We start from the raw sequence: 27790 nt of genomic DNA on the forward strand, positions 1-27790 counted from the left end.
GACCACTTAAAACATTTAAAACCAGACATGAAAACAACAATTAGGCAAATATGTCCAATTCAATAAAAGTTTTGTTATACAATATTTGTATAAGAGTCATTGGACAGTTGGCGTGCAAGTCTCGATAAAATGTGTCAAAACATTTTGCGGCCTTTGCATGCGGCACACGAAAATTCAGTGACATCAGTGAGGTCCCACAGTTAATAAAACCGCGCACAAGTTTTTGCAGAAACTGCATGTCACGTATGAGTCCCCTGTCACTAATAGTGCACATATTAAGGTCTGCCAAGAGAGAATTGCAGTCGTAGAAACGCCGGCGTCCAATATATCTATCATAAAAGATGCGTATGAACTTACGCTGGACATTTTCAATTTTTGTGCAATAGGTGGCAGATACGCTATTCCAGGCTACTGACGCGAACTCAAGACGTCGTCTCACAAGGGCACAGTATAGAGTGCGTAGACATTTGTGCCGTTGGAATTTTTTGTTAGTCTGGAGATAAGACCAATATGTCTCAATGCGCATAACACAATTGAATTTACATGCGATCTAAAATTAAGACTAGAATCAACAACAACACCAAGATCTCGTACATGGGCCACACGTGAAATCTGACCCGCCAAAAATGTATAATCAAACACAACTGCGTCGCGTTTCCTAGTTAAAGACAAGACGGAAGTCTTCCTAATATTCACCTTTAAGCGATTCAACAAACACCATTTCTCTATGTCAGCTTGCAATTGGAGGCAGTCTTCAATATCTCCAATATTACGGAATAATTTGAAATCATCTGCGGAGAGCAAATATCTCGAGTTCTTGATATGTAACGGCAAATCATTAACAAATACTAAAAACAACAGTGGTCCTAAGTTGGAGTCTTGAGGCACTCCCGAAGATGATAGAAATTCGTTGGACACACAGCCGGAAAATCGGACCATGTTAGGGCGGCTGCCAAGGTAGCTTTTGAGCCACCTACAGTACATGGGGCAAAGTCCGTATTTTTCCATCTTCATCAGAAGTACCTTATGGGAAACGGTATCGAACGCTTTAGTCATGTCAAAGTAGACTGCATCTACCTGACCGCGATTAAATACATGTGGGCCAGTATAATCAAGAAAGCTGCATAAATTCATTTCCACAGATCAACCTTTTAAAAAACCGTGCTGAAGAATTGAGATCTTCTGCTTGAAGTATGAGCCCATGCCCAAGAGAGGTCGAAAGGGGGGATCGCTTCTTTATCTTTCCCTTCACTGACGAGCCTTGTGGAGCAAACTGCGGCAGCCATCTCATCCACCTCAGCCATGGTAAATGTAGCTACGTTTTTGTTTTTCGCAGGCGGAGCTCTTCTTGCGAGTAGTTACACAACCGGACAGGAACCCTTTCCTTTGACCCTACAGTGATAACACAGCCCGCCACACTCAGTCCTATTGCGAGCCCTTCTATAGGTTCAAGCACTCCTATGTGCCCCTCATTAATATGAGCCGAAACCACGCCCACACATATCTCTGACCGAGGTGGCACCACTGTTTCTCTGGTTGTCCGAGCACTAACTTTTGCGTGTTTTGGCGTCTTCTGCGCGTTGCTCACACAGTCCACCCGTGCAACATACTCAGCTTCTCAGTTTTGCAATGGTATCAGATTCCCTCGACAGGAAAGGCAGTTCTGGCTTAGTATGAGGTCGATGCCATGTTGCCGCAGCATGTCCTCACCCACGAGACCCGCTATCTCATCCGGTAGCTACACAACGTTGGAACAAATGTAGCTGGGATGGTCAAAGCTTTCATTTCCGATAGAAAACAGGAAAAGTTACAAGCCCCAGTTTCGACATCCGCTTCTGTGATCCCCACAAAACCTAACATTAGGATATTGTCGGACTTCATGTATCTGCCTATCTCCCTTCCTCGTCAGCACATTGAAAAGCTTTTGCTTTATGAGCGTTATCCTGGAGCCAGAGTCGACCAACGGATTGCAGGTGACCGTATTCACCACAGATTTGGCAATTGGACAGGACTCTCCGAACACGCTTACAATAGCACAGCTATTCGGTCTCTTCCCCGCAACCGGCTCGGCTGCGGGGGACTCTACGCGTTTTTTGGGATGTTAGTTTTTTGTTCCGCCCTCGTCAGAGTAAGCTGATGCTCATTTGTCCGATCAAACTTGCGGCTTATCCTGGAACAGTGTCTAGCAACGTGCCCGTAGCCGCGACAACCATAGCAGCGAATCTGCCTTTCATAATTCCGGAAATCACCTCTCTTGTTTGATCTTAATCGTTTTGAAAGAGTGTCTCGGGTCGGTCCAGCGTATCGGCTAGCAAGGTTACACTTGCGTCTGCGGTTATGCCTTTTGGCTCTGTTTCCAATCTCACTTTTTCCTCACTGTCGCTGCAGGAGACGAACAACTCGTTGCGCTCTTCGTATATGGCTGCCTCAACAACCCCTTCAAAAGTAGCTGGCGCCTTCGACAGGACAAACCTGCGCACTGGATTTCTCAGCCCGGTGATAAACTGGCACTTCATATGCTCAAAAAGCAGCTCTTAGGCATTCTTTTGCTTAGCGCTATCAGGCCCTGGCTCTCGCGCTAGTGTCATTACCAAGGAAGCGAAGACGAGAAGCAAACGCACGTGCATCTTCTCCCAGCTTCTGTCTTGCGTCGAGAAACCGCCGGAGCTTTACACTGGGAGGATCCCTGTCAAAGTACTTGAACGCTAGTGTCATATATTCAGCAAATGCTCCCGCGTTCTTTACTCCCTCATCTCTCCAAGAAAAATTGTGTGCTGCTCTGGATATTCAACATTTCGCCATCGCCAGCTGTTGGTCTTCAGTTAAACCGCCCATCATTCCTACTTGTTCTAACACATCAAAATATTGTGTGATAGACGGCCCCTTATCGTCACCCGTGAATTTCTCAACCATGCCAGCTATAGCAAAGACACTTGCCCCAAAGGGCTGTGCCCTCGACTGGGTTCCTTCCATTTTAACAAGTTGTCAATGCTTCAAGCTCCTCTCGCTGGGGTTACAGTCCAGTCGCTGGGGTTACAGACGCAACCCCAGTCTTCTGCCCTGCTCGTCTGCTGTCCGACTGTCTCGTCCGCTGCTTGCGATCCTCTCCGTTCTCCCATTCGCCTCCTCTTTTTAAGCCTTTTCGCTCCATGCCTTTGCACAGAGGGAGAGCAATCCACTCCCCGCAGGTGTGGCGCGGTCAGCAATGTCCATGGGTCACTGACCGGCGTCCGCAGGTGGCTGTCCATACAGCACTGACCGGCACGTGCAGGTGCACGAGCCGTCACAATTGTACAGTGATGGGGAGCGTGACAGACGCCTTGGCGACGCGTGCTCTCCCTTGCTTAGAAAGGTTTTGATTTCCAGTGGTCGCTCGCCAGGATGGGGTCGTGGGGCGTCATCGGCGAAACCATGGAGATCGATCCGCCTGCGAAGGAGGATGTGTTCAGCCTCACCACAATGAAAGCAGAGCGGTCGGTTGTTAGGCGTCCTCCAGGCGTCGCATTTTCAGGGGCCTGGTGGTCGTTGGTAGGCTTGGCGGGCGGGGGCCAAGGGGTGGCTTTCGGGAACAGGGCGGTAGCAGTGAGAATTTGGAAGGTCACGTTTGGGCGCAGGATAATGTAAACCAGCAGCATAATTCATATCTGTTCCTTCTTGTGTTGGAGTTGTCGGAGCCATCGCCTGAAGAACGCCCAATGCTTGCTGGACTTCTTCACGGACGACGTCCGCGAGCGTTGCCACATGAGGTTGGTGGGATGAGGGCAGCAGCCGGCAAATCTCCTCTCGCACGATATTCCAGAGGAGGTCCCGAATGTTCCCTCCGCTCGGTGATGCGCTGCTGTAGAGGCTTGTGTATGTAGACCGGTTGGAATTGTCGATCGTTGTGGCGTATTCGGGTGTCCATCGTCTTCTCGATGGTAGGCGCATCGATTTCGAGGATCGGCGCGGCGAAAGAGGTGCTTCATTTCCTCTACGTAAGCGAGGACTGACTCATTCGGGAGCTTAATTCTTGATTGGAGGAGGGCCTGAACTTTTTCTTTTCGGACGCAACTTGCAAAGGCCATCAAAAACTCCGCTTTGAACGTCTCCCAATCCTTCAAAGAAGTTTAGGGATTTTCTAACCAAACTCGGGCATGTCCTTGAAGAGCAAAGTAGACTTGCCCGAGTTTCGCAGCGTTGTTCCAGCCGTTGAATTCTGCCACATGGTCGAAAAGGTCCATTCAGTCTTCCGCAACTTCCGTGGGCAGTCCTTGGAAGATGGGGGCTCCTGGTTCTGCACAAAGACAACCGGGGCTATGACTGGGCTATTACCAAAGTGGATGCCTTCTGGTGTCGAATGGGGTCAGGCCAGGCAGCAGACCATGTTCGGGTTGGAGCCCTTGAAGTCGGCGGCTGGCTAGGTGTCCTGTATGCTGGTCCCCTAGGGCGACACGAACAAGCCTGAGTGAGGTCTTCGCTTGAAGAATCTAGGACAGCACCTGCACCAGATGTCACGTGGTGGTAACAAGGTCCATGACACAATTGAAGAGTCTGTGAGTGCACTGAGGAAACTCTTCATTGGAATGACTTGCGCCCGCAAAATAATTAAGCAGTTCGGCGGCGGCGATAGCAACAATCGTGTTCAGCGGTTGTCGATTAATGAATGGCCGTTGCACTCGTCAACACTCAATTTAAAGGCTGCTTAGAACCATCTAGATAACGTCGCAAACTGTTACTAGCACAACCTGGAACATTTTAGAAACATACGCGAGTGTTCAGAATCTTCGAGACTGATCTCGGCGCATTTTGCGCGACAAATAAACTGATAAAGGTGCGTCTCGCGACATCGAGCATTAACAAACAAGGAATACAGAATTGATATGTGTGCCAGAATCATAGTGATAAGGCCACATGCGGGTGGCTGCCAAAAACAACAAATAAAGTTTTGAAGGTTTCGCGGCACTGTTGTATACCCAAGACAAACTGTTCAGGCGACGACTAGGTGTGAATAACCTGTATGAGAAAAACTGAGGACAGACGAAGAAGAAGAACAAAACCACGTTTGGAGAAAAGAAGAAAGAGGAGAACGTGAAGGGTGGCTCGAGGAGCACGAGGCACGAGGATAGGAGAACAGGCGAGCCGCGCAGCTGGACGCCTGACCTGGATATCCAGACCTGGGGCTTGCCTGCCGCATCCCTTCCTGCTCCTCCTGCTTTCTTACGCTAATCTGAAAAGTGAGCACTACAGCTGCCGCTCATTGCCGCGGCTGTGACTGCAGCTCATCCTCGGCACGGGCGTTCGGCGCCGTGCTGGACCCAGGCACGTGGGGAGGCCAGACTCATTGGCTGTGGAACGACAACCCGAGGCCTCGTGCCTCCACTGGGCCCCGTCCGGTAGTCTAGCCTTCCGCTGGGCTTGCTAAGGCATTTGTGACTACCTGTACTGGGACTGCCCGGAACTCCTGCACCGGCTTGCCTTACCCAATGAAGTAGTGAGTCTTGACAATTTTGTGTTTAGTCTTCGTCTTACTTGCTCGTCATACTCTCGCCCCGTTCATGTGTGTAGATAAAATTATTCGTCGCTAACTTGGTCGATCTGGTCATGTATTTCGATTGGTGTCCTTGAATAAGCCACAGAACAAGGTGGCCAGTATATCTAAAGGAAAGAACCTCACAATTTTGGCGTCCACGGCAGGACCAGATCGGCCAAGCAGCATTTTCCCGCGACTAGAGATCGGAGAAAAATGAGTGCACCAGAGTTGCTCGCGGTCGGGGAACGTTTAGGTTTGCAGGGAGTCGAGTTGTGAAAGTGGGTTGAGAAAGAATTGCAAAAGGCAAGGGAAGAGAGAGCTGCAGAACGCGAAGCGAAAGCTGCAGAACATGAAAGAGCGAAGCAGCGGTGAGGAGCTGAAGCTGAAGCTTTTATTCTTTATACCAATTAGGACGCTGCGATGATCAGTGCAGTAGTGGTACTTGGATTCCACTCTGCTGACGACGTGCTCTGTATCTGCTGAGGCTCTGTGTAAAACAAAGTCTAAAATGCTTCCTCAATGTGTGGTAGTTTGTGGTTGGTGTTGGCTCAACTCGAGTAGAAACCGCTCTTTTGCAGCTTGAATGAAGACGGAGTCCTTGTCTTTATTAAAGTTCTCCATCGAGTCATCCAACTATTTTTCTGTTAGGCTAGGCATTCCCGTAGCCAGAACGTCCAACGCAGTTTTAACGCTGGCCTGGGGAGATATATACACCCCGGTTAGAACGACCCCGCGTCTCGCACAGTTTTACACAGTGATGGCAGCAGCATAAGGCGGCGCCATATGTTGGAGCACGTTCCGTTAAACTAGCATTCTGTTGAACGCACCAAAGTTCACCGGTGTTTTAGTTGGTAGTGGTAAAGACGTTTATTGCATATAAATGAGGGGGACACTTAAGCGTAGGCTACCAGCCCACATATAAAGCCCCGCTTTAACCAAGCCGTATGAACGTGCCTTACTGACCTGTAGGGGTAACGTGAATGCCAGGGTCCTGGCAGGCTGATTCCGACATAACCGTCCCATGTGAGACGAGAGATGCAAGTTGGCAGCTCCTGCCACGGTTTCGTTGCGCCTGGAATTTGTGGCTACGGCATACGAGCATACGTGAAGAGCCGAGCTGGCTGGCGTAGTTTTGCTTTCGCAACAAAAAAGATTCCGTGCTTTCCTTGGCGCCATTGGCTGTAGGCTCCCTTTTCATATATCTCATAACTAACTCATCATTTTCCCTACTATGGTTTTTATGTTCCAAAGTATCCTAAAGCGGATCAGTAAGGAATAAAGAATAACAGTACCTGTAGTTTAATGAAAGAAGGATAAATAGGTTACCGAAAGCTGATATGCACAAAATAACACTGTATTGCGCTGTCGCATTGTCATGAAATGCATATTCACTAGTAGCGCCAGATGCCTGCCATGCTGGTCACAACTAAACGACTTAGGATGGCACTACAATTCGTTCAGACGTGACTTTCTTGAATAACGTGAAATATAAATTCCTGCCTAAACCCTCAAGATTTTTTTTCTCTCATTACAGTCACCAAGTGGTAAGGTCTACCAGAACATAGGCTGACAGAATCATGAGTCGACTCGCTGGCGTTTATTCACGCTCGCATTCATATCAGTCGTGAGTAAGTCCGGATTCACGTTCAGGATTCACGGATCTCAGTCGCATGTCTGGGTCGAGGCTGAGATCATGATCTGTGTTTTCATGACGACGGTGCACGCTCTTTTCGAATTTAGCGACAGCGAAGAGGCAGGAAGAGTGATGGTCGCGAAAAGGGTGCTCGAGGATGTAGTGGCTTAATCGACAACGTACCTCTCTCGGTGATTGGAAAAGAAATGTGTGGAACGTCTTCCTGCCTGCACTTGATGTACAACTTAGGGTTGATGAAGGCTCAGTCAAGCCTTTTAAGACTTTTCGTTTATCCCTGCTGATGACTTATGATATTAAACTGATTGTGATTTAAAGCAAAGTTAAATAGCATAGGGCCTTCACTCCTATAAAAGGTGACCATCCAAACCAAAGCACAATAATTATGGGAAACAGTTCAGCTTTAAGGGTATCACGCGATGACGTAGGCTGCCAAGTCACGTGCCTGCGTGGCCTAGAGGTAACGTGTTTCTGATATCACCCTGAAATGTGAAAGGAGAAGCCGCTGCTGCCAAGCGTATTGTCAGGCGACCCAGTTAGTGCTTGGCCATGTCAGCTACACCAGCGCCATGCTCGTGATTTTTCGCTCACAATGCCAACGCCAGCGGACGGCTGCCCACACCGGATTTTAGGGGAACGGGGCCTTTAATGCAATCGTGTTAAAACAAACCCTCCTCCTGTTTCAAAGTCACTTGTGCTAAACAAATTGTTTAACTCGCTGACTACTACCTAATTACTCGAGTCGAAGTGAGTGAGTCCAGAAGAGTTGATAGTCGAAATGAGCGAACGAGCCCAGGTGAGCCGCAAGTTGAAGTGCGTTGTGAATCGCACCAAGTGGTGGAATCGTGAGTCGGAGTCACTATGTGAGTGAGCATAAATGAGCGAGTTCACGAGCTCGGTGAGCCCGAGTGTGTGTGAATCCAAAGCCGACCAAAAGCTGACAACAATTGTATGTGTGAGCCTGTGCTAGCGCTCGTGATTTTGGCAATGTATGTATCAGATTATGAGAATATCACAATATCTTTAATTCTCGTTCCAATCAGTACACTGTTCCTTTAAACAGCGTAGCAAAATCTTGATAACGTTTGTCCGGCACTCACACCGAGTAGTTAAGACTGCTATAGGAAAGCAATGGAGTATGTTTTTAACAAACAGTAGAAAACTGTAAGCCTCCCGAGAAACTCTCCATCGTAAATATATTCTCATGAGGCAGTCTGACGATGTGAGAAAAAAAGAGTTCATCGACAACTTTGCGCTGAAAAAATGCGCTTGACCAGAGCTGAGTACCGTAACTGTCATCGCAGGGAAATGAGCGCTGCATTTCTGCAACACTCCTTTTTATTATCGAAAACTTATATTTAATTTCATATTTCATATTCCGCCTTTCACCATTTCATATACTTAGCGGCTCGCCTATTTTCAAGCGGGCCTTAGGCATACACGCGTTTTAATACCAGCTACAACTTCTGCTTTGAAAATTTTTTCTTAAGTCTATAATTAGAAAGTTATATATTTAGTATTCGCTAGTAACTGAAATTTCGTGAGCAAAAAGGATTAGAACTAGGCCGCGCTACTCCCGCCAGCCCTCAGTTGGTTTCTCTATCCAAAGGCACTTCGTCTTTCTAAACCCCTGGTAACATTTAGTTGACACAGCTGGCAAAAATAATGATTGGCTTTTTACCATATTATTCTTTTCACTCAGATATATTGGTAGCAGAGTGCCCTAACCAGTTACAAACGCAAATTTCAAACCTAATACCCTTAATTGCTTCTTTGTATTTCAGATATACCAACGCATACGTGAAGGAAAAATAGTGTTCAGGCCCCACTTATACTCTACAATGGCAAACAGGAGAAGCAGGCTGTCTGTCGCTGGATTTGTGGATCAAGTCGGCCTCCAAGAGATACTAGAGTGGGTCAACAGCGAGACAGGACTAAAAGTAGAATGTTTGAAAGATCTTGTATCTTGTGAGGCGTATTGCCTCCTTGTCTACAAAAGATGGCCTGGTGCAATTGATAAAAGTAAAATTAAAAAGAACACTGGGAGGGGATTTAATTGCATTCCCAATATTAGAATGTTGGCTATCGCCTTCACCAAAATATTTTCGGAAAAGAAGAACGTGTTTCCCGTGATGGAGCTCGAGGAATGTCGGTTGAACGACCATTTACGGTTTGCTCGTTGGCTTAAGAGCCAAATAGGCGAACATCAACAGATTGATGAAGCTACTGGCGCTTCAACGACGACTCAAGTGCTCGGAGATGATTCAAGTCAGCCTACAGCACCGGTGAGCGACCCCACCAACCGCCCCTTCACCAGGCAGCAGGCAAGGGAGGCTGCTGCGTCTTCAGTGACATCTGAAGGACTGCAACACTTCTCCATGGAACCGACGGCTCAGCCAGTGACTGCCGGAAGGTTGACAACCAATTTAAATTTTGATAATGGGACATCCAGCGGCCCCTACTTAACCAGAACATTACCCGGAAGCTCCACAGCCAACGCAATACCTGCTGTTACGATAGGAATGCAAAATGACCCCACTGGGGACAAAGAAAACGAAGCCACAATGTCTCGAAGGGGAGAGGGCGAAAACGCTTCTGAGACCAACGAAGATATTTACAAAAAAAAAATTACACAGATTGCCGGACTTTGTGCCCTGCGCCAGACAGAAACCGATGCCTTTATACTGGATAACATCATTAGAGTCATTCACGCAAAGGATTAATGTCCATTGTACTTGCCTGCGTTTTTTGAATTGTAGCCACGGTGTGTACGCAGCGAACTGTTCTCATCACAAAGGGGTCTAAAAGCGAACCGGTGGAGAAAATTTGGCCTATATTGCAAGGAGCAAATGGGCTTGAGCGGGGCGTGTAAATTTCGCCATTTGGCGTCGACCATTGAGGACCATCATCTGTGTTTTTTCTGTGGATAAGGAAGGGATTTGCTGTGCTTGGACATGGAGAATAGTGGCAGACGTTTTCAAACTGCTTGTGATGGAACGACAGAGTTTTTGTAGTGATTTGAATGGTACTGACGTTCTAGTCGAAGTCAGACATTCTAGACGAAATCGAGAAGAAATGGGCAAGACATGTAGTGCGAGAGAGGATAACCGATGGTCTCTAAGAGTAACTAATTAGATTCCAAAGGAAGGAAGGCGTATACCGGGGGGCAGCAGAAAATTAGTGGTTAGATGAGGTTAAGAAGTTCGCAGGGGTCAGTGGATGCAGATAGCCTTCGCCTTACAGTGGGTATAGTCCGGCAGGTGATGATGATGAATAACTTTTGACAATATTTTCCTGCAAAAGCAGGGTGTCTGCATCGGGTCCTGTATCGCTTCCATATTATATGGCCCGTTTTATAGCTCGTTGCGACAAGGTTCTTCATGAGCGGCTTGCCGACATTGGTATTTTATGTATTCTCTACGTCCGTTTTTACCAACCATATTGTCGAAAGGGGCAACTAACTCTGTACTAATGACCCGATTGTCAAACGCATTTTATACTGTTTTGTTGAATATTTGAACCCTCTATCGCTCACGTGTGATATCCCTGATCATGACAGCTTAAGGTTTTTTCGCTGTGTTTTAAGATTGACTGCGTGTGTGTTGGACATATGAACCTATGGAACCAACAACCCCATTGCCTTACAGTTCCGCGCACTTGAAGCTAGTTAAAATAAATATCGTGTTTTCATTCCTGTCCAACGCTCTCGACAATTCATGCCAGTGTGACTTGAAAGTATCGACATGCAACTGGCGCGGTTGGAGACGGCGCGCTTTCCTAGACACGTGATAGCTTCAGCCGCTGAAAATCTGCAGAAGAAAGTGTCACGTTTGAACGATGAAGAGCAGAGGACAGGAGAAGGAAAAAAATTAAAAAGGGACAAAGCAAAGTTAACTGTGATATACATGCATAAAGTATTGGACAATCTTAAAGCGGGCCAGCGCGGTCACATATGAAGGTTCTGTTTATAGCACCTGATCGGTTACAGAGCTTGCGCAGGTTGAGTTGCCCTGCTAAGAGGCGCAAGCCTACCTGAAAGAGCACGTAAATGAAGTTAGCAGCGTGAGCAGTGACGGACATCTGGCCTCGCATTGCAGAAAGTGTGACAGTCTTGCTTGCTTGTTGAACAATGTTTGAGAGTACAGTTTTAATATATCGCTGCCGTGGCCAACTTACCAGAAAGATTGTTGAAGCTTCTAAGATTGTGCGAGCCGGCATACTAGGTGTGTCATGAATTTAGCTCAGTGAGAACTTGTGGCCCTGGCAGCCGGTGCCATCACAAGATGACGTTGCCGTCGTTGTTTTCCTCTCGTTGTATTTTTCGGACACGTTTATATTTATGCTTCTGATTTCGCAATAAATAATTTATTGAAAGTTAACGCTTGTGTGTGTCCATTCGCTCGTCCGGTCTTTTCACGTGCACTATTTTTCCCCTTTTGAAGTTGAGGAGAGGGCCCACTACTCTCTTCAATTAACCGAAATGCGTTAATGCCCTAGCTTTCGTGCACAACTCCTTGCATAGACGAAACCAACTCGTGATGAAAGCGACGACCAACTCTCTTACTATTAAGAAAACAGAAGTCCTATAAAAGTTTACGTTTTAGAATCTACGGCTGCCTCAGTTTGTCCTGTACTTGAACCAATGCGCGAATTTTCGCTAGCGAAAAACTTTGACGCCTAAGAAAAATCCTCCATGCTGGTCGAGCTTTTAAGCACCTGTTAAGAAGGCAAGCCTGGAAAAACTCAAACATTTTTTTTCACCCAACCCTTTCAGTGCATGCTAACCTTCCCTTCAGAGCCATTTTCACCGAGCAAGGATCATATGCCAGAAGTTTGTGACTGATAACAACTGTATTTAACATCAAGAGGCTCATTTTCTTGCTACTGCCATCAGTGCAAAGCTTGCCGTTTTTTACCGATGTTTATAACCCTGTCGCCTCGAAAACTTAGCGACATTTGGTTCGAATAAAAGTAACATCTAATGTCGTTAATGGCCAACTGTACGATATTATTTAAGGTCAATAAATTCGACTTACATTCGTGATTTAAGAAGCTTTTTCTTCGGTCATGTTTCATGTTGAACCGAATGCTTCGTCTGCATTCCGTGTATCAGCCATGAAAACAGACAATTTACTTTGGCCTGGAAAATATGCCCACCTTTTAACTCTAGCGATGTCCTATAGTCGTAAAGCGTTGGACTTGTATGCGGGACATGCTGGCTTTGACAGTATGAAAATGTCATCCCAGCTGTAATTGCCATCCTCGATGTTATCGGTAACCGAACTGTTTTCATATATTAGAGACGTCTTTTGACGTGGTTCTACGCCTTCTGAAGAGCTCGCGTCTTCAAGGAGTACCTCTAATGGCCCTGCTCACAGTCTATAATAAAGTACTGGGCTCATTTTTCGCACCTAGAATAGCATCATTGTGAAGCGTCTGTTGTCCCCTGTGGGAGGCCCCTGACAGCCACCCTGTGGTACCATAGGTACGAGCAAATCCTCCAGCTTGAAGATCTTCTTTCAAATAACTTTGTAACGCTCAAAACTCTATCAGTCCCGCAACAGGCCCAGAAGTAAAAAGAAAAAAAAAAGGAACTCTGTCTGGTCTGTAAAAGGGCCAGAAATACTGTCGATTGCAGTCCACCGATGCGAGTGAGCAAAGATGTCCTGCGTTCAGATGGTCGACCGCACAGGAGGGTCCCTTTTTAATCGCTGGCCCATGGTGCACTCTCCTACATAAGTTGTAGGGCGTTTCATGCCCAACCATAGGTGTCCTTAAGGGAGTATAGGCACGACATTTCTGTTGCATTTTTCTTGTTAATGATGCATGAGACATTTTTGAACATGAATCATCAGGCTGTTTTCGTCTACGACCGTTAAATAAATTATGAATAATTTAATTTCGCACACGTTTCGGTTTCAGCTTCAGCAGCCGAGCGGTGACTGTGACGTCAATGTCTAGGTCACATGGAGGAAGAAAATGGCGCTGATATAACGCTGCTTCTTCCCTTATGTTTCCTGTTCTCATGACAGGTTGGCTTTTTTCAAACCTCATGTGACCAAGATTTGACACTGATGTGACAGTAATTGTTCGGCTGTTCAAACCGAAACCGATTGTAGAAAAAAAAAAAAAAAAGCCCAGTTATAACTCATTTAGCGATCGCAGGCAAATACCACGTTCTGAGCCGTGTACAGTAAGCATTGCGAATCATTACAAAGAACAAAACATGAGCAAAAAAACAGACGCCTATACTCCTTTAAGAGCCACAACTGCTGTGCTTGACACTTCGGTGTTTCCAGGTGCCCGCCAATAAAATAGGTACAAGCGCACTTTCACCATTGTCACTTTTCTTTTGGAACTTTGACTTGTCGATACGTTTCAGCATCGAGCAAGTTAAATGTATACTTCGTTTCTTGCATTTTATAAATATCATAAGAGGCGCGAAATATACATGCTTGGAAAAGCTCGTTGAACTGAAAGAGCAAAACAGTTGGCGTCAGCTAAAGGGCAACGATCTACGAGGTCGGCCAGGAGGTGCGCAGATTGCAAACATTTCTTTCATATCCAGGACAAAAAAAAAAAAAGTACTATCGGTGATGTCACGTGTTACGTAATTTCCGGTGAAATTAATTTAGTCCTCACGCACCAGGGGCCGCCTATAAGCCCTCGTCCACGATCCTATGAGCTACCGAGTTTGGACCCATGATCTTTGGTGTAAGTAACGCGATAACTTTACCTATACCTTTCGGCACACTCAGACGAGGTATGTACGGTACGAGTCTCACGTTGCTAATTTCTTGAAACTGCTTTTACCGTCTCGTCACCACTGTAGCATTACGGCAGTGCGGACACTGTCGAGTGGGGCCGCAGGATGGTTGGCTCCAAGTGAGTTGTGACATCGGCCGACGTAGGCCGTAGACCGTTTTCAGCAGTACCAGAGGATTACAGGATTATTACCCTAAATTACCTTCAGGAGAAACGATGAAAAAAGCAGTTCTGCAATGTGTCCCGACGGGAAGGCCTTACCGCATCGATTACTTCTGCCGCCTCCTAAAAGGCCGTAGGAGTTATTCAACAAGTAAGTGCGATCGGTGCCTACCAGATGAGTCATGTTTCGTTCATCTGAATGAATGTGCGTACTGATGAAGCAAAGAAGAAGCTACTTGAGTGAGAGCATATCGACGTCAAAAATGCATACAGACGAGAAGAAAACGAAAAATAGGACGTGCTTAGTCAATAATTCCACGAGAGAAGAGTTACGTGCAAAGTTGTACAACATGAACTGGTGAGCGAGTTGGTCTGACGTATCTAGTGAAGCGCTGCGTTTGTCCCTTTCTTCCTCTGGCATTGTGCCGTTGCGTTGCTTCACAAGATACATGCAGATTCACTGGCTCGCGTTCGATGTTACAAATTACAGGATTCGGCGGAAATTCGCCGACTATGGCACTTAAAGGAAATTACCGTTTACCCCGATGGAAGGCGCAGATTTTAAGAACGCCATCAACATCCCGACTCGTCGCCTGGTTCTATACGTGAGACTGCTATCGATAGGATACCGCACCAGCTCCACATCGGCAGCGGCATGACATTTGTTGCGGTGCCTGGACGCGCCTATCGTCTGTCTTATGTGTCAAAATAACGAAGCACATTCTAAAAAGACGGCAGGGACTCAAAGTGCGAAGAATGCTACACTTTCAGCCACTAGCGGGTAGAATGCACGCGTTCGTACGCCCATGCTACAGGCCGAGGTTCTGAGCGTGACAACGAAGAGCATTTAATGGACAAGGAGGAGGCTGATCTGGTGGCAGTGCCAGCAGCAGCAGCCATCGACCAGGAGACGAAAAGGGAAAAGGCAAGTCATGCCGCATCTAGTCCATCTTCGTCCGTGGACCCTGCGGTATCCCCTGTACCAGCAGTGCAGTGCGTTCGTGAATCAGTTTGTGCCACACCAGATAGCGACGATGCCTTGGTCAAGGACACCGCCAGCAACGGTGGTGCAGTAGCGAGGAAGAACGCCACATCGGAGCGAGAGGCAGAAGCGGATCGGCTGGATACAGAAAGTGAGGTGTCTACAAAGCGACGTCGAGAGGAACTTGGTAAGACGCAGACTCCACAGGGCGGTGGATGGTGGAAAGTGAGTGGCAGAAAAAAAGAAACAACGGCGCTTAGCCGCCGTCGCTCCCGCGGGAGAAGCATGTCCGCTAGATGCAGGCTCTAACGGGGCAGCATGATTACGGTGGGTTTTCTTTGGGCAGTGGCACCTCTTGAGAGATCTTTGCAAGTCGGGATGATCAATGTGAGAGAATTTGCCTCTGGGAAAAGCAGATGCATTGTGTCGACTCGTTATGGATCGGAACCTCGACGTTATTGCGGTGCAGGAGACTAAACTAGAAAACGATGACCGGAACGCGAGTATGCGGCGTTAATTCACACGCGGTGCGACGCATATCTAAGCCCTGCAATTAAGACATCGGCGGGATGTGTTGTGTTTGCTCGTAACAGGATTGGGCATGATTGTTTCAGCGGTCACAACTATTTCGGGTAGGCTAATAGTCTGACTTCTCATTCTCGTCCTCAGAATGATGTGTGATATGCGTCTAAGCACTAGTGCATACGGAAGAAAGGCGCGACTTTTTTCAGAAGTCCTAACAACTACCGTAACTGCGAACGCTCCACGACCATGCTTGGAGATTTTAAATGTATTTGTATAGCTCACGATAAGTTGAGCAATACACCATTAATTGACGCTAGTAATACTGCACTGCCAAAATTGATTAGTGAATTTGACCTACAAGACCGTGGGGACTGCATTAACACAAGACAAAATCTAACACACACTTTCAAGAGTCAATCACGCCTATTTAGGCGGAGCGAACGTTTCTATAGAACTTTTAGCAATGTGTGCTGATTACAACACGACACTAGTTTCTTTTAGTTATCATTGTCTGGTATCCTTTACTTTATGCTTTTAGAAAGGGAGTAAAAAAGTTTTTACTTCAGACATATGAAAACTGAATACAAAGCTTTCAAGTGGTGATAGTTTTAAATCTAGTATTCAAGAGCTAATAAAAGAATTAGAAAAGACGATGTGAAAGTCATGTTGTCCGATAGTAGGGCTCTATATATTGCACTAAGATGAAGGTCCTAGAGCGATCCAGTGCACTAAATCACGTAAATAGTATACAAGAAAGCGTTCTTAGAGAGACGCTCATAGAGTGGGAGGCTGTCGGGCCTGGAAAGTGCAAAACTGACATCTGCTCTCTGAAACAAAAGCTATAGGTGCTAGATGAAGAAAAATACCCAAATGTCCACTGATGAGAGCTAGGGCGGAAAAAATGGCAGCTGGCGTGAAGCCGATTAAGCGTGCTCTAGGCCTTGAACGGAGAAATTCGCAGCACAATATTATAAGTCACACTGAACACGATGGGTCAGTAGCGAGGAATGCTATGGCTATTGAAAATGTGTTTTAAGAGTATTACGGCGGGCTCTTTGCCCATAAGCCGCTAAACGATGGTCTGTTTCAGGTAGATTATTTACCCTTACTGCAGAAAGTGGGCGACGAGATTAAATACATTTTGGAACAACCATTTTCGGTTGCCGAAGTCTCCAAAGCCATAGACAACCTTAAGCACCATACATAAATCACCAGACCCGGATGGGCTGCCAGCGGCTCTTTATAAAACCTTAAAAGGCAAACTCGCACCCACTTTAACAAATGTTTTTAATGAAGCCTATGACATAAATCTCCTTCCACCTTCCTTTTTATCGTCCCATACAGTACTGTTACCTAAAAGAGGTGATCCAACCATGCATGTTGAAGCAAGTCAAAGCTTATCGCCTGATTCTTCTAACGAATGTTGATTATACAATTCTTATGAAAGCTTTGGCGAGAAGGCTTCAAAGGGTGATGAGAGACAATGTGGGAAGTCATCATATCTGCGGTATAAAGGATGTAGCATCGTCACAAACATGCAGAAGGCGCGCAGTGTTCTAGAAGTGTGCGATGCTACGCAGGCACGCGTTGCAATGATGCAAGTGGAGTTGGAAAAAGTGTTTGCTCGTGTCCCTCACAATATTATTCTGTCTTTGCTGGAGCATTTCAGTGTTACAAAGAGAATTCACCATCGAGCGAAAAGGGTTTTAGTGAATGTACAACACGACTGTGAACAAAAAGGTTGGGAACAGAATTCGGGTAGAACGGTCTGTGCGAGGGTGCCCTCTTTCACAATTGTTATTTTGCATTTGTAGTGAACCATTCTGCTTAACTATCGTCCACAGCCAATATTTTACAAAGTTTCTATTACACAAAAAGGAAGTTCGTATTCAGGTATATGTTGATGACGTTGCTGTTTTCTTCTCCAATTATTAAAGCCTTTTGAAAGTCGTTAGAAAAGTTAGTCTTATGCGGAGCAAGCGCTAGTGCTGTCAACTGTGCAAAGTGCTTGGGATTTTGTCATTGATGAATGGCCTCAGACTCTACGTGTCTTCAGCAATGTATCGTGGATAGCAACTGCACCAAATATTTGTGTCCCTCTTGAATGTTATAATTATAGTGAACCTTATCGACGAAATAAGGCGGTAGAATTGAGAGAAAAAATAGCAGGGTTTGGTGCATTGGACCTCCCAAATTTTGGGCGTGTGACGCTTTACAATCTCTCCTTGGTCAGCAATCTTTGGTACGGGATTCAAGTGCTACACTGTTCTCGTCTAAATTTGCAAAAGTTGCATAGGGTGTTTGCAGTGTTTGTGTGGGGTTCCTCTTGGGATAGGACAAGTCAAACCAACCTGTTTCGGAGCGTACGCGCTTGAGGTCTTGGTTTAGGCCATTTGTACGGCAGTTAGCTAACCGCTCTTTTTTTTTCTTTATTTAGGGGGGAGGGGATAATAAGGGCCCCGTTTTAAGGATTGTTATTCAGTTGAGACTGGGCAGAGTTTTATCTGAATTGGTTGTTACATCCGGTTGTATCAAAGAAGCTATTCGTGGGTATATTAGAGACGTTGTACAAGCGTGTTTTCTTCATACATGCTTTTCATTAGATTACCTTAGTTTATGTGACGCGGAAAAACATTTAGAAGTGATAAATATGTGACTCATTGCTTTCTCCACCATTGTATAGGACCATGCACAGTGCAGGCCCAGGTTAAGATGTTTTAAAATGAGTTAAAATATGGGCATTACTCCTGCAGCCAAAACATCTTTAATGGTGGGACTTTACCTTTTAAAGCAAGGTTGCAAGAGAAAAATTTTTGTACCTTGGAGAGTCTAGTGTGTACTATGCAAAAAAGAATTAAACTATTGGGCATATTTGTTGGGCGGCTAGAACGCAGTTTTCTTCTGGGACGTCCTCCAGAGAACTCTTAAAAAAGATTCTCCGCTTAACCCTCGCGATATCAGGTATCTTCCTATTGTAGACTAGGACGGTATTCCTTATGACCTTGTCATGGCGTTCGTTGGGTCTGCATAAAATGCGAAGAAGGGGGATGGCGGTGCGTCACGCTGATCTTGACGCACGTCCAGTAAGAGAAGGAACCCCATTTCAAGATATTGGGAAAATATTAAATTTGTAGTTCCAGCACCTGATTGGCTCTAGCACATTGAAACATTGAAGCAATTGAAAGAATTTTAGTCAGGTTACTTAAGCAAATACGGCTGAGGTTTCTTACATAAATATTGTATATATGAGTGCAATAAAAATGCGGTGACAAGTGGTTAGAGCAGCAGCCTCGCAAGCGGTAGGTTCTAGGTTCAATCTCCACTGCCACTGGGCACTCACCGGTCATACAATGGGATCAAGCATTCCCCGAGCGTGATGTTCGGCTGTCCCAAGGATGAAATGTTTGGGAAAAGGGCCTTCGACCAACTTTTGCTTTGAAAGGCCGGTGATCCGTGCAGCTGTCGAAGAACTAAATCCACCTTGTGTGGTGATGTTCAGCTGCATGAGGCCTTTAGTTTTTTAGACCGATGTGTCTTGACTCACGTCTTGTTTTTTTAGCCTGTTTGCAGCTTTTAAATTGCCGAGACTACAGAAGGCGCGGGATTTCTTTCCAAGTAATCCCTCAAACAAACTCAAAAAGCCAGACAGGTTGACCAGCAGAGCACTTTTACATATTGAGGAATTCCTAGTAGCCGCTCAGTGAAACCGTGCCATAAAAGAAAAGTATGACTTCTTTGCCTTTTATAACACACACACACACACACACACACACACACACACACACACACACACACACACACACACACACACACACACACACACACACACACACACACACACACACACACACACACACACACACACACACACACACACACACACACACACACACACACACACACACACACACACACACACACACACACACACACACACACACACACACACACACACACACACACACACACACACACACACACACACACACACACACACACACACACACACACACACACACACACACACACACACACACACACACACACACACACACACACACACACACACACACACACACACACACACACACACACACACACACACACACACACACACACACACACACACACACACACACACACACACACACACACACACACACACACACACACACACACACACACACACACACACACACACACACACACACACACACACACACACACACACACACACACACACACACACACACACACACACACACACACACACACACACACACACACACACACACACACACACACACACACACACACACACACACACACACACACACACACACACACACACACACACACACACACACACACACACACACACACACACACACACACACACACACACACACACACACACACACACACACACACACACACACACACACACACACACATCAGCTTGAACTGATATTGTGCTAGCCATCAAGAGAGTTGTTACCCTCCTCCTCGCTGGCTCACAGGCACCAGAGTGAGGGTTGTCGATAACCTTTTCCCTCGCTTCACATATTTGGACACAATTGTGGTGCTCATTATATTTAACGCATGTTTGATGGTTCTGTCTCAAGCAACTGCCTTCACCTTGTGGCTGTGATTTCCTGAGATGGTGTCGCTTCGCGTTACCGCCCTGCATCACCATTTTGTTTGTTTACAAACACCAGATACCACCTTCACATCTTTAACTTAGAATGGGTAGATACAGCTTGAGCAGTCGTGTGAAATCTTGCGTCAAACAGAATTGTATATGAAGAATGTAACCTATTAAAAATTTCCTGTTCTGTTTAACACTATTAATCGCCACATATCAGCTCATTAGTGGCACCCCCTGGCTCTCAAAGAGTTCGGTTGAATGTTGTGAATAAAGCACTTACAATTCTGTTCTGGAATGGATTGGTCTCGCTCGGACTGCGGTCCGTAGTGTCCTCACGGCAGGACTGCTCGGGAACGCCCGCGCAACACGGTGTACGAAGCGGGATGTACAGACATGAGCAAAAGTGGTATACAACACTCAGCCGCTGGCGGAGCTCGACTTTATATAGCAACCCGACTTTATATAGCAACCACAAGATCGTCACAATAGTGGCGGCGCCTCATTTTATCTACATGCATGTGCCGATTTCGCTGTCCTTTACGTTGTCGCTAGCAGTTTTCCGAGCTCTGTCACTGGCTGAAGTTGTATACCACATTTGCTCACGACTTTACCTGAAGCAGTTCTGTCCTTATCAGCCATCAGAGGCCATCAAGAAGACGATGATGACCCAGGAAGCAAACGTCACATCGAGCGAGGCCTAGCTCTACAGCCATCGGACTCGTTCTGCTTTTCGATAACCGCGAAGTGGAGCTCGTAGAAATCTTGTTTCGAAGTCTATATGTTGCTTTCGCCAGGATATGATGACCTTCTCAAGATGTGCAAGTATACGCATGCTTCTTTATTGCACGAACTCAACTGCTCGTTCGCTTCTGAACACTTGTTACTCCACGAGGCTTCGTTAGCCTACTACGACGCAGTTGTCAAACGGTTCTCCGATGTTAAGCCCGAGCAATCGGCCATAAATCGTTCCAGAAAGTCCGCGCATTCGGACAGGGCCGCTGGAGAGCAGTCTGGGTTTTCTGGAATGAGACAGCGGACCGGGGCGTGTTGACCATAGACATCAGTACAAAAAAGCACGGATCCATATCTTCTCGACCTCGACATGGAGAGACGCGTCTTCGACAAGTTAATTAAAGTCGAGCTCTTTAGCTGGCAAACGAAACGGGCGTCCTTTGATCCTCCCCACCACTCCTCCGAACAATAAACAAGGACGGCGGGGCGAACGGGAGCAGCTGCACGCCGTCGTGTTGTGACCGCGCAGCGGGGGATGGCTTCCTTAGGTGTTCTTATGGAAGCGATTGTGGATTTAAAAATGCTGCTTATGTCACTCGACGGTCATTAAGGAGTACTGGCTTAGAACAGGAGGTGGTTCTCCCGGGCTCCAATTTCACGACGGGTAGATGGGTGCCCTATCGCCTTGCGGGCGTCATTGAAACAAGACCTGACTTGTGGCTGTAACCTTCTGAACAATAGAGTGGGGTGGCGGAACGAGTCGGACCAGCTGCACGCCGTCGTATTGTGACTGCGCTGCAGAAGATTGCTTCGTTAATTGCTCTCAGGGAGGCGGCGGTGGATTCAGAGAGACTGCTGCTCGTGTCGTCCTTTGGTCATTAAGGCGCATTGGCTTGAACCAGGATTTATGCTGCTTGGGATGGTGTGCCACAGCGCCTGACCGGTGCCTGTGAAGCACGATTTACGACTTGTGGCTGGAACAAGCGAGGATATCGCCGCTTCGTAGAGGACCACAGTGAAGGCACTCTCACCAGCTACTTCCCAGAGTCCGGTCAACACTGATGTCGCACAAAGTCGAAAAGCCGAAGAAGCTCCCTTCGCGACAGCGTGTGGACACCAAGACAACTGACCGGACGGGCGTGAAGTTTGAACGCGACTGCGACTCGGTGGTTTGTTTATTATGCAGATATGTGTTTCATGCAGGCTCGCTCACAGTGCCCAGCTCGGAACTCAGTCTACCATTATTGTGGAAAGGAAGGAGATTTTGCTGAGGTTCCCCGCTCGAGAAAATGGAAGCAAGCAAAACTCAATGTCACCCAGCCTAATGCGCTGCAGTCACCGGTGTTGCGTGTCGAGGGTCTTGCATAGGCCGTGGCTCAGGTCTTCTGGGGGACTGACCCGCAGTAGCGAAGAAGGGACATGGGCTCAGAAACAGAGAATATTAAGGGAACTGCATTCTCATTATTAACAGAAAGAGTAGCATAGAAGTAGATGTCACATGGAAACGACAGAGACCACAAAGGGGAAAGAGAAGAACAATAGGGTCGGGCGCTCTTATATAGAGTTCAGTCCTTCAGATCACGCCCTTTTCCACCAATCAGCGGGGCTCTCTCTTCTGCGCTGACGCTGCGAACTCAACAGCTCTCCGCGGCCAGGAGAATCTCGAAGGGCCAGCGTTCACAACCGCTAGGCCGGAAGAGACGGGGATACCTTCACGGTGATGCCCGGGCTCGGGTAAAACCCCTGGCTTGTAGCTCCGGGTAAAACCTTTACTACAAAACACAAACAATGGAAAGCACAGGTAGGACATACCGTGCACCAGCGCACTGCTGCACGTGCAAGCGTCCAGAATTCGCGCACGACCCACCAGGCTTTCTTTTCAAAAAACAGAAACACTTGACCCAAGAAAGTAATTGATTGTTGTCTGAATATGGTGTTTGGTGACACCAAAACACAAATACATGGTCCCGCCGAAGTTGCGATAAACAAACCGCTCCGAAACAAACAGTCAAAACAGGAGGTGATTGTAGATAACTATATCCTCATAACAGCCGGCTCAAACCTTAGGCGCTCGGCTGCTGTGCTCAAGGACTCGGGATCGAATCCCGGCCTCGGCGGCCGCTTTCCGATGGAGAAGAAAAGCAAGGCACCCGTGTGCTGTGCGATGTCAGTGCACGTTAAATAACCCCAGGTGGTCGAAACTGCCGGAGTCCTCCACTACGGCGTCTCTTATAGCCTGAGTCGCTTTGGGACGTTAAACCCCACAAACCAACCATCAAATCATCGGCATTCGCGTGCAGTTTTCCCTTATTATACCGTACTGCAAAATTGTATTGCTGGAGTGCGAGGCTCCACCTGAGCAAACGAACATTTTTGGAGGACATTTGTAGCAACCATGTCAGAGGGCAGTGGTAAGTTTCAAAAACGAAATTTGCCCCGTACAGGTAACACGAGAGCTTCTGTGCTGCCCATACCAAGCATGCGCATTCCTTTAACCGATGCGCTGTAGGTTTCTTTTTTGCTGGTTAATTTACGGTTAAAACAACACCCATTCCTCTATCGCTGGCGTCGCACTGAACTACAAACTCCGTTGCACAGTCCGGCGCCCTAAGCACGGGTCGCGACACTAGCACTTCTTTCAGGCTCTTGAAGGAATTTTCTTTCGCTTCATCCCAAAGAACGTTATTGGGGGATCCTTTCCGCTGGGCATCGGTTGATGGACTAGCCAGTTGGGAGTAGTTTGGGATGTACCGCTGTTAATACCCGACTATTCCCAGAAAGGATCGAATGTCCGTTTTCGTCCGTGGTTGTGGAAAGTCGACAATCGGGGTTATCTTTAACTCTGACGGACGCCGTGTTCCCTGGCCTACAATGTGGCCCAAGTAAGTCGCATGGGCCAAACCGGCATTTCTCCGCCTTCATTGCTAACCCCGCGGCATCACGCAACTGTGAAAACACGCTTTTCAGATGCTCTTCCCAGGTATCAGAAAAAAATGCAGCGTCATCTAAATAAGGGAGGGCGAAGCCCTAGATGTCCTTCAGGACGATGCCCATGAGTTTAGAAAAACTCAATGGCGCATTTTTCAGGCCAAAGCTAAGCACGAGTGGGCGAAATGTGCCTACTGGGGAGATGAAAGCGACAGACCTGCTTGCGCTCCGGAGAGGCGAACTTGCCAATATCCCCGCACGAGATCAAGCGTGAAAATGTACCTCGGGTTGCTCACCTTTTCAACTCTTTCTTCAATGCTTGGTATTGGGTAGAGCTGATGCTTAGTGACAGCATTCAATTTCCGGTAATCGACACATGGTCGACGATCCTTTCCCGGTGCTTCCACTAGAATGAGAGGTGACGTGTAGTCCATTTCCGCTGGCTCGATAACCCCCAATGCTAGCATACGCTGAATCTCGGTCTCCAGTATTTATTTCTGTCGTGGTGAGACCCTGTAGGGCTTTGATCTAATTGGTTCTTTTGACGTGAGCTCAATGTCATGTGTCAAGAGATGCGTTTTCCCTGGCCGGCTGCTAAACAGGTCACCAAATTCGCTGAGCAACTACCTGACAGGTACTAAGGAGCTCGGTGTTTACCGAGAGGGCCATGATTTGGCCCACGCTGCTATGGCCATCAGGATCTCCCTCCCAATCGGGAACTTCGCAAACTGGCTCCTCAGGTTCATTCAGCGTTAAGTGAACGATTCCACTCCGTTTAACGTACCGCTTCATCAGGTTACAGTGATGTATCCTCACTTCTTTTCCCCTGCCTGGAACCTTCAGAGCGTAATTCGTCTATGATAGTTTGTGTACAACTTCGACTGGACCATCCCAGTGGACATCAAGCTTATTTTTTCGCGATGGTCTGAGGATAATGAAGTGGTTACCCGTTTTGAACTGTCGGCCGCGGGCGCCTTTGTCGTAATAGACTTTGACAGCTTCTTGGGCAGCTTTCATATTCCGGTACACTAGTTCTCGGGTATCATTAAGGCAGCCCAGCAGTTTAAGAACGCACTCTACGACTGTCTGGCTCTCGCCTGTGCCCTCCCACATTTCTTTCAGCATTCGAAGTGGGGAGCGGAGCGTTCTTCCGTACACGAGTTCTGTGGGAGTGAACCCGGTAGCTTCGTGGGGGACTGTTCGTAAAGCGAACAGTGTGGTAGGCAGACAGTGCTTCCAATCCTCTTTGTGCTCATAACAAAGAGCGCGCAACACTCGCTTAAGCACAGAGTGCCATTTCTCCACGCTGTTTCACACAGGATGATACACGGAACTGTGTATCAGCTTCACTCCGCATCTCTCTGAAAACGTGGTCGTTAAATTGCTAGTGAAGACCGTACACTGATCCGCTTGGATTTCCACCGGAAACCCTGTCCGCGCAAACACTGACAACAGAGCATCAACTATTTCGGAAGAGCTCAATTCTTTTAAGGGAACGGCCTCGGGAAATTTTGTGGCTGGGCATAGCATAGTAAGAAGATACCTGTAGCCTGACGTCGTCTTGGGCAAAGGACCCACAGCATCTATTACAAGGCGGCAGAAAGGCCCAGAGATCAAAGCCACGGTTTTCAAAGGTGCCTTCCAAGTCTCTCTCAGCTTGCCCACTCGCTGGCACACAGCGCAAGATTTCACATAACGTTCTACGTCTTTGAAACTTCCTGGCCAATAGTACTCCATTAATAGCCTCTCCTTCGTTTTGTTAATGCCTAGATGCCCTGTCCAGACGTTCCCATGACACAAACTCAGAAGGTCAGCCCTGTACTTTCCAGGTACTACCAACTGATCAAGTGTTTTGCCCTTTCTGTCCAGGTAGTATCGGTACAATAATCCTCCTTTCTCATGCAAGGTTACATTGCGTCTAGCAATGCCCTCTTTGGCTGTGGTGTGTAACTTTGCTAAGGTATGATCCTGCCTTTGCTCCGTTATTAGAGTCTCTCTATTCACTTGCAACAGACGGTCAAAGTTCTGTGAAGCCAGGGATAATAGCGCTCCCTCAGCGCTTTCTTCCTCATCTGATTGCGGTGTGATCGCATTCTCCGTACGTGTGTCGATCTGAATCTGAGATCCCGTTATTTCTTCTTTCTCAGCGCTTGTTTCTAGTGCTGATTCAACTTGTGCCTCTCTCGCTTCCTCTCGTTCAGGGATCTGGCTCAGCTGAGGGACGAGTAAGCGGGTTTTGGACCTTGTCAGAGCCTGTACTGATCCGCTTCCGAGTTTTTGACCTCTCGCGCGCAGCAATGGATCCGACCGATTCGAGAAAAGGTAAGGGTATTGAAGTAGGAGAGCATTTGAAACAGCGGCCTCATGTTATGAGCTCTCTAAATAGCCCGCAAATCCTCACCCTAGCCATTGATAGGCAGACACTGTGTTCTTCCACTGCCTGTTTGATCCAGGCCACTTCACGATTGAAGTCATCTGGTGGGAAACATCCATCGTCGCAGCGCTATCCCGAAGCGCTCTGCAGGGTTTCCCATTTACCTGCAGTTGGTGCAAATACGTTAAAGGAGCTCTAGGTTCTCGTCGCTATCATCGACGCATGAGGACACCACTCGTGACTTCGTACATTTAGCCGCAAAGTGTCCGAAACCATTAAAGTTATAGCTGCGAAGTGGTTTGCTAGCCTCAAACTCTCTTTTTGCGGCTTTCTCAACGCCCTCTCTCTTCGACTGCTCTTCGCGCTTTTCTGGCGCTTTTCTGGATGCCTCGACCAGCTCCGAACTTTTTACCTGCGGAACCCTTCGGCGAGATGACAGGCCTCTCACCGCGTTCCTCACTGGTGACGCTACACCCTCGTTACTCAGCTTTCTTCGCGTCGCGTACTCTTCCGCGAAGTTCAACTGTGTCGACATTTTCCCTGTCTTGAACCCTCAGTTTCACTTCATGGGGGATGCTTTGGTAAAATTGTTCAAGGCAAATGCATTCAAAGATTTTGTCCCTGCTTTCATAAGCTTCCCCTCTCCTAAGCCACTCGAGCAGGTTGGCCTTAAGGGCATACGCAAACTCCGGATAGCCCTCGCACTCGCTTGTTTCTAAACCACCGATGGAAGGCTTCGGCAGAAAGCCTGTATCTTTTCAGAAGGCTGGCTTTGATTTTCTCGTAATCGGCTGCATCCTTTGCATTAAGTCTTGCTATAACTTCAGCTACTTCACAGAGCAAGACGGTCAAAAGCCATTGTAACCAGGTATCACGGGCAAAGTTCTCATGTTCACAGGCTCTCTCAAAATTTCCCAGGAACAATCCTATGTCCCGTCCAATTTTAAATGGTTGCATATATTTGTCCATGCGATACGATTCTCCCTCGCTTGCTCTTTCAGGTGTCGCCGCTCTCGCTTTAGCGGCTTCCTGTCTTCCTTTTTCAAGCTGCAAACGCTTTAGCTCTCTTTCGTGTTTCTCAGATTCTCAATTTTCACGTTCCTTTTCTTTTTCCCACTCACGTTCGGCTTCCTCCTTAAGCCGTTTTTGCTCCCGCGCAGCTTTCTCCTTTGATTCCTGAACGGTTTTCCAAGCATCTACGAGCTGGTCATTATTCTCTACGTGTTTAGGAATGCTCCTAGACATGTCTATCTTCGACTTTTTGCTCTGCCCTTCTACTCCCAACTCGTCTCACAACAATAGCAAGTCCGCCCTCGACAACTTCATTAGGTCCATTTTCTTGTCTTTTCCGCTTTGGTTCTGCTCTCAAGTGAAGTCGTTGGATACTGTCTCAACTGACGAACGCTCAATTCCCAGTGGTTCAAGATTATTCACTCAAAATCTGAAGCCTGGCGAATCCTTAGCGAAAACCAAACGCTCACCCACAGAAGCAGCACGACGTCGTCCGGTCCATC

At 47.2% G+C, this 27790-nt stretch overlaps 1 pseudogene; it reads right to left on the reverse strand.

Annotated features, from left to right (window-relative positions):
* Positions 1-3344: 3344 nt before the first annotated feature.
* Positions 3345-27521, reverse strand: LOC146205319 (uncharacterized; annotated as a pseudogene).
* Positions 27522-27790: the final 269 nt, after the last annotated feature.

This window comes from Amblyomma maculatum, chromosome 1 (genome assembly GCF_055883805.1).
Source record: "Amblyomma maculatum isolate TAMU_Amacu chromosome 1, ASM5588380v1, whole genome shotgun sequence".
NCBI classification, from domain to species: domain Eukaryota; kingdom Metazoa; phylum Arthropoda; class Arachnida; order Ixodida; family Ixodidae; genus Amblyomma; species Amblyomma maculatum.